General features: G+C 46.1%; 1 pseudogene; it reads left to right on the forward strand.

The window, feature by feature from the left end:
• The first annotated feature begins 6,404 nt into the window (after nucleotides 1–6,404).
• Nucleotides 6,405–11,156, forward strand: LOC103663102 (annotated as a pseudogene).
• The last annotated feature ends 1,607 nt before the right edge of the window (nucleotides 11,157–12,763 follow it).

Raw genomic sequence — 12,763 nt, forward strand, 5'->3', positions numbered from 1 at the left:
GGTTTAAAAACCCACATGGAGCTCACTCTGTCAGGATGTCTCCTAAAAGCTCTCTTCTGTGGGAAGAGAAAGATGAGCACAGCCAGAAACCTTAAATGTCAAGCTGAGGTTAAGCAGGGCTTGAGCTGGAGAGAGGAATGCAGAGGACAGGGAGACAAGCCAGCCTGTGGGGTTTTCTTACTCTTGGGTGAAATCCTAGCATTCTGGGATTGAAAGAGTAATATTGTCTGGGCACTGTCTGAAACTTCATCTGACAGCTCTTCAAAACAGTGCAGCCCAGAGATAACTTGAAAATAAAGTTGAGGGGCGCCTGCGTGGCACAGCGGTTAAGCATCTGCCTTCAGCTCAGGGCGTGATCCCAGCGTTCTGGGATCGAGTCCCACATCGGGCTCCTCCGCTATGAGCCTGCTTCTTCCTCTCCCACTCCCCCTGCTTGTGTTCCCTCTCTCGCTGGCTGTCTCTATCTCTGTCAAATAAATAAATAAAATCTTAAGAAAAAAAAAAGAAAAGAAAAGAAAGTTGAGACTGAGCGGTTGTTGACATGGAACTAAAAGTCAGCATTGCCCTAACTCGAACTGCTCCTTGGGCGATGCGGACATTTGGAGGAGACAGCAGACCCATCTCCTGTTCCCAATCGCCTCCAAGCCGGGGGCATTTGCTGAGCCCGGATGTGGTGCCCGAGCCAAAGGGGAGCTCAGGCCATGAGTCTAGATTTATATCTCAATCTGAATGCTTGAGAAGAGGTGACCTTCCATGTCTCAGATTCTGTGATACCCCCTGGAAGATTATCTCTGGGGCACTAATGGATAGTTCCTCTTCCCACTTTCCTCAGTAATGTTTGCCTCATCTCCCCAAACCTCTACTGTTTTCTCACTTTCTAAATGAGTTTTGTAAGTTAACAGTGTGGGTCTTTCTTCTCTTTCTGTGTGATACACTCAAAGCCTACGGATGTGTTGTAACTGCATAGGGTTTTCTTAAAAAATTTTTTGATTAGTTGCCAATATTTAATAACCAGGAAATGTCACAGAACTACCCAGATTGCCAGCATTTTGACAACTGGAACATCGGGCAAACCTGGAGTAATTCCTGTGGACCGAATCCTGCCAGGGCTGAGAAGCTGCAGCGACCTTTCAGTGGGCTGTCGTTCCACAGGGCACCGGAGGCTTGGCTGCTCCGACAGTTCCTGGCCCAGAGGCAGAGAGGGGCGAACACCTTTTGTCATTTTGTGTACACTATTCTTTTTCCTACTGCAGACAAATGCTTCTTTCTACCATGTCTTAATGTTTCCTACAATGTGCTTCACATTTCCCATACCCGACTAGTATTTTATCTCTCTATCTGGTGACTCCAGGCATTTGGGATTATGATCCATGGTTTCTATTATCGGGCTGTCCTCCCTGGTTTTCAACCCCAAAACCATCTAGAGTTCAAAATGAAGTGGTAGAATGCCTTAAGCCCTGAACAACCCAAGACTTTATATAATTAATATTAATATCAGGTGGTTAGGACTGAGGACATACTTCTAACCAGAATTTTGATAGTCATAATAAATTATAAATAATTTTCAGAAAAATTTAGTCCTTAAGCAATTCTGCTACATATGTATTATTATCTCCATTTGTACAAATGCAAAAACTGAGGCACAGAGGAGTGAAAGAATTTGCCCATGGCCATCCAGCTAATAAATGCCTGACTCAGGAACCAAGCCCAAATTTTTGAGGCCAAGTTCAGTGCTCTTGATGGCACATCATAGCCGTTGCGTATCATTCTTGAAAGTCAATGTGCTGTGATTCTGAGAAATCTTTAGAATGTTCTCTGCCACCAACTCAATAACACGTTTCAATGCCTTATAGCCCAACCAGTTAGGAGAAATCTTGGAATCATCTTTGACTCATACCCCTGCAGCCCCCTCCTCTAACTGGGTGAATGGTCCTGTCTATTTTTCCTTTACAACAACTATTCTATCCAAATGCTTGTCTCCATTCCCTGTAAACAGTCTTCATCCCAAATCCATTGACTCACTCTTGGATTAATGTCATGGGCTCCAGCTGAGGCCCTGACACAGCACTCTCTGTCCATTCCAATCTGTATTTATTTACAGGCAAAGTAAATGGCCTTGTAATAGAGCTCCCTGATGCCACTGCTTGTCTCAGAAACTTGCAGGGGTTTCCTAAATAATTAGCTATAAACGACTGGGTCTGATGTTCAAGGTCCATCCTTCACTTAGCTGCAATATTGTTCCCCGTATCTGCTGTCCTCCTCTGTAGGAGAATTATACTTTCCCACCCAGCGACTAGGCTTGGCTATACGACTTGCTTTGACTAATGAAGTGTGAGTGAAAGTGACATATGTCACTTCTGAGAAAGAGTTTTAGGAGTCACCGTGGGTTCTCATCATTTCTCTTTCCCTCTTCCTTGAAAATGGCAAGGTGCCAGATTAGAGCTGCTCCTTCAGTTTGAATGTTGGGATGAAGAAAGCGTGGAACAGAGTTACAACCAGCATGGGGGCTGACCCTAAGGCAGTGTGAACGTACAGGAGGAAACAGTCAAATCTCCTGTTCATACGAGGTGACATACAGCATAAGCAAGAAATCAACCTTTACTGAGAGTTTGATGCTTTTTGTCATGGGGTAACCCAGCGACAGTTGGCTGGTGCAGCCCCCACAAGCAGTCTGGTTCCTTGACCCCGCACGCTATGCTCCTTTTTCAGGGCTCTGTACTGGGGTGTATGTTGTCCACAGCTTTTCTGGTCCTTTAGAATTAGAGCCACTTAACTTGGACCCATCATTTTGCTTGGTATCCACTTAATCCCCAGAGATGTGCTCAGTCAGAGATTGATGGCTCTGCCTACGTTCTCCAGGGTATGGCAACAGGAAACTTAGAACCTTGTAGACTGTCTATTCGTTCACACAATAGAATGACCATACAACCTGACCCTTAATACCCAGCAGCTGGTGCACTAATCAAGTAGCAGTTCCCTTCAATGTCCAGCCAATTCAGGATTACATATGGGGTTGCAAGCTTCAAAATCTGCAACTTCTTTCTTAGAGAGGTATAAATAAAGTAAGCAGCGATTTGCTCAAAGTTAGGTGGTTTCTGTGACTTCTTACACTCTAGCTGCTGCCTTGGTGGCTCTTTTGAGCACTGTGTTCTGAGGTCACTCCAGAGAAGGCGCCTGCTGGGTGTCACTGTGAGCAAGGGCAACCAAGGAAGAGGAGGGCAATCACAGGCTAGGAGTTGGTTGGCCACAGGCTCTGGGTTGGAGGAACAGAGAATTCAAGGGCAAAAGCAGGAAGGGGTGTGAGGGATTGGGAGAGATGAGAAAGGGGCTGTGCTGTTCAAAGAATAGGCAAAGTAGAACAAGGTGCAAAGCGGGGTCAGGAACACTCCAGAAAAGAGATCTGATAGCTACTTGACTTTTAAACATTGGCTTGGGGTTAATTCTCTTGTGCGTGTGTGTTGGTGGGGCGGTAAGAACTCATAGGGCCAAGCTCTGGTACCCACCTCCTGCTACTCAAAACCACTAACTGTATCACACACTGTTTTGTGCTCCCTGCTATTTCTTGTGTGTTTCTTTTGATTCTCCTGACCAGGACCTAAAGTCTGCCCTATATTTCTTTACTCACTCCCACTGCCTCTGCACAGAGATGAGCTGATTGATGGTTATGAATTTATAAATTAATACCTACCAACAACCCTTTTTATTATTTGTTCTCCCTGCCATTGCCTTGCATGCATACATTCACCAGGAATTTATTTCTATACATTACACGTAATGACAACACTTACTGAGTACTTACGAACTGTGAGCCAAGTGTTGTCTTGGGTACTGAAGCACGTATATCAGTAAAGCCTAATCCCAGTTCTTGAAGAGCTCACAGTCTGGTGGGGAGGAACAGAGATGCACATACAAAGATAATCCTCTGTTACATGCATCAGGGGAGGCTTCATGGAAGAAGTGATCATTTTGCTGGGTCCCAAAGGATGAATAAGGGTTCACCTAGTAGGGCAGGGGAAGTTCCACAGACAAAGAAAAAAAGAGTATGAGTTTGATTCTCCACCTCCATCCTATCCTTGTCATCCCATCCTAACATGGAAGGGACAAGCCCTCTTCTACCCTAAATTCAGCCAATCCTTGACTGAGTATAAATACACAGTTTCTGCTTATACTGTGTGTAAAGCAAAAGCATTGACTTTCTTCTTTTGCCTTGCTAGCAAACATGCAAGTAACGACCTCAGCCAATTGCTTTTCAGATGGGGCTTTGCGGAGCTTTGAATTTCTCATCGAGAGTCTAAACATGAGAATCCTTGCCTTTTTCATTATGAGCACTAGACTTGAGTGTCAATTCAAACGACCTCCTCTTCTCATCTTGTCTGCTTTTGATTAATTAATTGGAGTTGTATACATCATGAATAAATACTTCACATTCATCTTGACTGCAAATAGCTTCTTTTTTTACAATAATAAATTTTAAAACATTCTTGGTATTTACAAATTTCCCCTTTACTTCCCAGCATCCCCCAAATCTTTTCATTTAGCCAAGATGGTCCAACAGCCCTTTCTCCAGCTATGAGTGAGCATTTTTATCTTCTGAGTTACCATGGAATGCTTGAAATAACATGGATTCTGAAGAATGGTGCATTACAACGCTAACACAGTTCGAAGAGAGTGGGCTATTTACCCGGGAGGAAGTTTTTCCTCTGATGAAGTCCTCTCTCATCCGCAGACCTTAGACACACAAGCAGCAGTTACAAAGACTGTATTTACGTGCCTCTCACTGTATGCAGAAACACTGGGCCACAGAGCACACTTGTGCTGTGTCCCAGAAGTGAAGGCATGGCCACGGCCCAATGAAGAACGCACGTGCTGTGCCTGGGAAGGTCAGCAGCAGACTTTGGACCAACCCTGAGGCTGGGTGTGAGCATCAGAGGGATTGAGGCCAGACTTTCCCCCCTGGAAAGGCCTCTGGGATGCTTTACCTTCAAAGTCCAGAAGGCCAATGGCCGCATCCTGCCGGCTTTGTCCCTGCTGGGGGCAGTCCTGTCATTTGTGACTTGGACTTCTTACCATGCAGAACAGCTGAGGATATTCCCTGGAATCAACTTTGACCCTGGAGGACTCTGGAGTTTGGGTAGATGGACAGCAGGGACATGTATGGCCAGAATTTCTTGTGTTCTGCAAGAATACTCGAGCTCCTTTGTTGTTGGTCTTGTTGTTAGGGTGGTGGCCCTAGCAGCGGTGGGGGGTTTGTGTGTGTGTGTGTGTGTGTGTGTGAGTTTTACATGATGAACACAAATCTGAAACGTCCCTCTTTCTCCCACTTGCTTCCCCTCCCTCGCACTGCGGACCAGGTAGAGGCGCGGAAGCGTGCGGGTGAGAGGTGCGGAGAGCAGCCAGGACTTCAGCACAAGGAACTCTCCCCTCCTTCCGCCATTCTGCCCTATGCAACCCTGAGTTCTTCTTCCTAACTTCTCACCTAAATCTCTACCTTCTGCTGAGTTCCCAGTGAATCCCTGGTTTGGCAAGTTTGTGATGTGGTACGGAGGCTGTTGTCCAAAAATAAGCTATTGTACCGAGGAGGGAAAGGCTGGTTTCAGAGGCATGCTAGCCAGCCGCAGCGTGCACCCGCACTTACTGGTTAATGTCTGCAAAGTTTCTTTCTCTACGAAAAGCTAAATGGGGCTCATTAAGCTCCTCTGGTGTAATTTCTCTTTTTTTAAAAAAAGAAAGGACAAGTTAAAAATAGCCCAAGCACAAGTCTTAGAGACAATGAAAGCTTTGGTTGTTAGGAAGAACTGCGGATGAGGTCCGGGGAGGGTTTTTGCAAGTGAAATTCAAAGCCCTTGCAGGAACGGTGGGACTCCAGCAAGAGGGGAGGGCTGGGCTCTCTGGGAGCAAGGCGGTGGGGGGCAGAGCCCCTGTTCCAGAATGGACTGGTACTCAGAGTCAATGCGATTTTGTTTTATTTTTTTCGATTTTGCTTTTATTGACTACCTATTAACATATATCCTGTAAGTTTCCAAATGTTCATAACATGCATTTCTTAGTCAGCTTGGGCTGTCAGGGTCCTGGTACAATTTTATGAGACAGCTGGGTCCAAAGAACCTGAGGGGCTGCTCGTCCCCCTTGAAGGCAGCAGCTCTTTGAAGAAGGCAGCGGTCCTGACTCATCAGGGGATGATAAGGCCTTGCCTGCTGTGTGCCGAGAGAAAAGAGATGATAAGACATACAGGTCCCCATGCGTGAATCCTGCAGGAAGTGGGGTTTTATCCACCGGTCCTTCGCTAACCAGCCCTTGTGCTGAGAGCTAAACCAGGAGGGTTCTGGAGGCAGCAAATGGTGCTCTGAAACTTCCCTCCCCAGGTTTTCAAGTTGGCAAAAGGAAGAGCGAGGGGAGCCTTGGAGATGGAAATTAGTCATCAATGGCAGTCTGTAGCCTGGGAGCTTTCCCAAGGGCCTGTGCCAGCTGGGAAGGTGTTGTTTCTGGACTCAGTGTACGCAGGTCTGTGTGTCCCGGGCCTTCTGGACTCCAGAGCGCTGATCCAGCTCCGCTCCGACAACGCCTCCCAGCTCCCAGCAGTGGTGCTGACCACACCAGTTCCCCAGGACTTCGGGCCTTTGTGCCTGTACCAATGTTCATTTGGATTCATAAGTATGAGAACCTTTCTTGCTCTCCCTGCCTCCTGGAGGGAGGAGTGAAGTGGGAGTAGGAAAGAATGACTCATTCTGTAGGAGGGTGGAAAGATCTCCAGCCTCTCCCAAGGTTACGTCCCTGCTGATCCCCACTCCAGCAGGACCACATGCACAACACATGGGGCCAACTTAGAAGATCTTGAAGGTGTGGTCCAGCGGTGACTTCGGGGGCTCAGGCTTTATCCCCTGACCCCCTTGCAAGAGAGCAATGAAGAGGCAACGTGCTGATGGTGGGTAGCGTTGAAACAGAGATTCAAGCAGAGAGGGCCACTTGGCAGGCATGTGGTTGGGGGATGCAGTCACCAGACTGGGACCCCGACTGGGTGACCTGCGAGGCCTTTGTAAGCTTGAGATGCTCTAGTTCCCCAGGTCTGGGAAGCACAGTGCAGGAGGCATTGCAGAAGCACCCGTAGTTGAGAGGCCTCCTCTCCTGCCTCTGGCTTGGGTCACAAACACAGGAACCCAGCCCTCCTCCCTATCTGCTGACCCGTCCTCTACTGACTCACCTCAACAGCAATAATTCTACGGGCCCCACTTCTTGAGTACAATAAGAATATTAGCAACCATTCACTGGAGCCTAATTATCTGCCAGACACCATGCATCACCTCGTGTAGTCATCGGCCAGTCCCAGGTTCAAATCCTGACCATGCCATTTGTTATCAGGTTGACATTGGGCAAATGACTTAACACGTCTAAGCCAGTTTCCTCAAGTAGTAAAATGCGAGTAATAAAAACACTTACACTGGATAGCTGAGAGGATCAAGTAAATTAAACCATGGGAAGGGCTCGGCCGAGTGCCCGGCGCAGAGCTCAGTCATGTTAACCATTGCTATCACAGGCCAGGAGTGGTAGTATTATCATCAGACTGACTCCACACATGTCACCAAGGCTCCCTGCAGCTCTGCCTTCAAGTCTTCATGGGACGTTGAAGCCTGGCTTTTTCCCATTATGCTGCATTGCTCTTTCAGACTTCCCTTACGTTATGTGGCGATTATAAGACTCAGTCATTTGAACTCTCCCGAGAGTGGAATAATGTCATCTCTTGTTTCCTATTAATAGTTAAACACCCTGGCATAGAGATCACAGAATGGTTTCACTTGAAATATCATAACCATAAGTTCAGGGGCTGTGGCTTGCACATTTTTTCTTGCCCAGTGTCTAGCAGAGTGCCCGTCTCATCGAAGTCAACATTACATATGTATTGAGTTGAACCAACTTGCATCCATAGGGAAAATGAAGCTGGTCAAGTAGCTGGGGCTTCACGGCTCCCCTTGGCCATCTCCTAGGTCCTCCACTTGACCCCAAAGGTCATTGTCTCCATACGTCCCAGCCCATTGTGAGTTAAGATGCTTTTTAAAATTTCTTCTCTCTTCTCAGTCATTCTTCTCAGTTTGTTCATTCCCGTATCCTACAAATGATCATAAATGCATTTTCTACAGATAAGCACTAGCCTAGTATACACCAGGCTCTGGGCTGGACGCTGAAATACGATAATGGACCAGAAAACCGAAGTTCCCGCTTTCACAAAGGGATAAGTAAGTACTCAGTAGGTAAGGTCGGACTAAAGTCACTAAGGAAACACGGAATGACCTGTGCGGGAGACAGAAAGGTGTGTGTACCCTGTGCCGGGCTCTGGTGGGAGAGGTGTGGGGTGCCATGGGAACACAGAGCAGGGGGGCCTCCGGGACTCAAGCAAGCAGATCTCTTGGAGCAGCCTAAACCGAGTCCTGAAGGGGAGTGGGAACTACACAGGTAAGGGATCCAGGGAGGAAGTTATGTTTTAGGCAGAGAGAAGTGCTGGAAACTGCTAACCCCACAGGAGCCTAATGGTCTGAAGGGGGGGGAAAGGAGTTTCTGCTCTTGAAAAAACAAAATGTATAGAAAGGAGGTAACTTGAGAAAATGTGTAAAGGAACAGCAACAAATGGCAAATTGCATCAGATGATGTGATATGTGAGTGTGAATACCTTCGGAGGGATGCAGCAAGAGGTAGTTTGTCAAAATGAAGTTCACGAACTACCTACATCTGAGTCAGCCAGGATGCTTGTTAAATATGCAAGGACACCATCTCAACCTCAAGTATCACGATGTCTGGAGGGAGGGCCTGGGCATCTGCAAGGTCAGCAGGCGCCCTGGGTGACTCTGATGTCTATGAAGTGTTGAGAACCGCTGTGAGCCAGTATTTGCCAGTACCCGTTACACCTCAACAAGCCCCAACAGTCAGGATTAGAGAGAAGTGGCCCAAAGCCCAGAGGATACACACAGACCCCGCGGCATGAAGGCATGTGGTCTCAGAGGCAGATGACAAAACTCAAGGATTGCTATTGCAAGATGAGCAAAAAGCAAGGTGAGATTGGAATAATCACTAGGGACTCCAAAAAGATGTGTGCATGGGACAGCAAAAATTTTGGCCTGGCTGGAGTAGAAGGGTAAGGTTGTGCAATAACAAAGTTTTGGCTGAAAAAATTCTAAGAAGGTCTGCAAGAGAAAGACACTTAATTAGACCATAGGACATGACATGGTCTTCTGCAGAAAAAGCCCCAGCACAGTGGAAGGATGGTCAATAGTAAGTTACTTTGGCATTGCAGACCTTCCATTGTATTGTCCGTGACTGAACGCCTCACTTAATTTCACTGAACCTTAATTTCTTCATCTATAAAGTGGAGCTAATAATATCTACTTTTCAGGGTTGTAAGGATTGAATGGTATATATGTGAATAATCAATCCTATTCTGGACCACGTCTACATTAAAATAATAACAAAAGCTAAAACCAGACACAGACACAGAGATACACACACAACTTTTCATAATCCGTTGTGTGGCTTGTGATGTCTGGCCCCATGATAACTGCTGAACCTGTTTGCTGTTTGTTTCCCTTCTTTTCCCCCTCTGCCTGTCTAGCTGCTCAGGTGACTTCCTGGGAGTCTGTGTAGCCAGCCTTCTCATAGGGCGCCCTCTAGTGCTGGATGCTATAATGACACCTTCAGTCTTAGAACTCAGGATAAAGTTTCCTGATCTTATAAGAAATTGTCTTTGCAAGCTAATAGAGCCTACATAAAAATAACATTTTTAATAGGAAGCTACCCATTGTCACCAAGGGAAAATTACTTTGTAGCTTATAGCTATCATATCAAAGACCAATTACTGATTTTCTTCTCTAAACAAAATCTTTTAGGAAGTACTTTGCTGTTGAGGATAGAACCAAAGACACAAAAGTTCGCCATCCTGAGGCTTCCCCTTCTGTGCTTCCAGAGCAACTGAAGAAATATTTCCTTCCAATGTTTTTTTTTTAATTGATTTCTTCACTTATAAGTTTCTTTTGAAAGCGCAGAAATATCATTAAATTGGGAATAGCAGCAGTCTGATTTTTGGTGCTAATTCTGTTGTTGGCTAACTGGGTGACCTTGGCTAAGTAACACTCCATCCCTGGATCTTAGTTTCTGCAAATGCAAAATGAGAGCCGAGGTTTCTATGGTCACTCAGGTCTCTTCTAGAGAGGGGTCAGAAGACCTACGTCCTTATTCCTGTTCCAGTATTTACCACTTCTGGGACCTTGGTCAAGCATTTAACCTGTCTGGACCCAGTTTCCTCACCTGAAAAATGGGAGAAAGACCTGCTCTGCCTTATTTACAGTTCTTCTGAGACCCCCCCCAAAACAGAGCTGTTCACAAAATATGTTGAATGCTATAAAATGCAATAGAAAATGCAAGATTCTAAAATAAGAAACCCTTTCTAGCCATCTCCTTGTAAACAACATATGGCAGTTAAGGACTTTAAGGACAAACACATCTGAGTTTTAAACCCACCAGTTAGTAGCTCCTGTAACTTTAGCTAAACCTCAGCCTCAATTTTATAAACTATAAAGGAAGAGAGATCAATATTGTTGTGGTAATTAAATAAGAAATAAAGGAAATACATGAAAGGGCGAGTCTTTGCTCTGCTCGGCTTCCCCTGGCCTCTGAAGAGAGCAGCACGGCACTCAGGGCAGGGCTTTTGCATTGAATTGTTCAGAGGCCCCCAGGCTGACTATAGCCTGTGACACACCGCTTGGAGCCTCTCATTTGTACAGACTGGATTTGTCACACATTTGCCAAGTCAAGAATTCCCAATAAAGTGTTTCAGCCTTCACCCACAGATCATGAAAAATATGGTGGCATCCACAGCACCCTTATAAACTGCATATAGTTACCAGAACAAAAAGTACAAAAAGACGTCCGTATTGGAGAAAAGATATAAAGATGCTTGGGTGAGGAAAGGCACGTACTCCTCGCGCTCACGAGAACATCCCTTCGGTGAATGCGGAACCACCAGTGGTGAAACCCTTGGTGAGAGTCATGCCCTTGAAGTCGCCACAGGGACTTTCAGCAGAGGAGGACACGTCTAACTGTGCCCCGGGAGCCCTGGGGACTCGGTAGTCCCGTGGCATCAACACCCCATCCATCAGGAATCAGTGATGTCCTAAGGCCAGAACACGTGCTTATTTAAAAATGTAAATCATTGTTACTTAAAAGTAGTGAGAAAGTGTTCTCATTAAAATGGATTTTAAATCCTAGTCATTTAAAAAAAATATTTTATTTATTTATTTATTTATTTATTTATTTGACATAGAGAGAGAGAGAGAGAGAGAGAGAGAGCGCGCGCGAGCGCGAGCACAAGCAGGGGAAGCAGGAGAGGGAGAAGAAGACTCTTTGCAGAGCAGGGAGCCGGATTCTGGGCTTGATCCCAGGACCCGGAGACCATGACCTGAGCTGAAGGCAGACGCTTAACCGACTGAACCACCAAAGAAAGCGCTGAAAATAGTGCCTGGCACAAAATAAGAGCTCACTAAGTATATGCTCTTCTTTTTTCTCTAATCAATTTCATTATAGCATTTAATGAGTAAAGAAGCTAAGAAAGAAAAGTGAAGTGAGTTTTTCATAAGTAATCAAAGACTTTATTCTCAAAACTTTACAAGGAATTCTTTTTGACCTGCTATGCAGCGTACATCTTTAATTCTAGGGACGTGCTACAGGAAAATCATCGGGAGGCCTTGGATTTGTAGGAATGGTAGGATGAGGTCCATGCCTGGTTTAGAAATGATTCTGGCAATCTCCTTGAATGGCCAACTCAGAAATTCAGTAACCCAATTGATTTTAGGAGGCCAGGGATACAGAAACAGGATGATTATACAAAATGCCCTCAATCTCTGGATTCTCTGGGCTTTAAATTCTCTCCCCAGTTGGGCCATGCGGCTCCCCAAGCTGGCTGCTGCTCCCCCAGAATAGGCTTATACATCCTGCTTCCTGACAGGCAAAACATTAGGACCAGTGGCAGGATAGACACTCCTTATCACTGGGTCCTTGACCCAGATTCTGGTCACCATATTGTGTTCTTCAAAAAATAAAAACAGGGACATCTGGGTGGCTCAGTCATTAAACGTCTGCCTTCAGCTCAGGTCATAGATCCCAGGGTCCTGGGATCGAGGCCCACATCAGCCTCCCTGCTCAGTGGGAAGCCTGCTTCTCCCTCTCCCACTCCACCTGCTTGTGTTCCCTCTCTTGCTGTCTCTCTCTCTCTGTCAAATAAATACAATCTTTAAAAAATAAAAATAAAAAATAAATAAAATAAAAACAAAGACAAAACTGGAGGCCCAATTCAAGACCATAAGCCCACTGTCAGAACAAAAAGCTCTGGGCTCTGATAGGTACTTCTGGGGCCTGTGACGATGCTGTAAGTAGGCTTGCTGTCTTTGATTTCCCCGAGCATCGCTCCCATCATGGGTAAAGAAGGTTTGCATCACCAGCTGAGGAAAATCCCCATGAGAGCTCACTGGCCTTATTTGCCGACAGTATTAGGGGGACTGAAGGGAGTGCGACCTACCATATCAATGAGGCAACTTCCTGTCAGCATGGTTTCCCCTGGATATTAAAAAACAATTTCTGTTTCCAGGCTGTATGACTGAAAGGGGAGAGCCCAGGTTGCACAAAGAAACTGAGGAAGGAGGCTCTGTGCCTCCCCGAGGACAGGGGAGTCCGTGAGGAGGGCAGGGTGGGGCACATGCGCAGACAGGTGTGAGCGTCTGGGAGCGGT

This window comes from Ursus maritimus, unplaced genomic scaffold, assembly GCF_017311325.1.
Source record: "Ursus maritimus isolate PB19 unplaced genomic scaffold, ASM1731132v1 scaffold_12, whole genome shotgun sequence".
Lineage (NCBI taxonomy): Eukaryota > Metazoa > Chordata > Mammalia > Carnivora > Ursidae > Ursus > Ursus maritimus.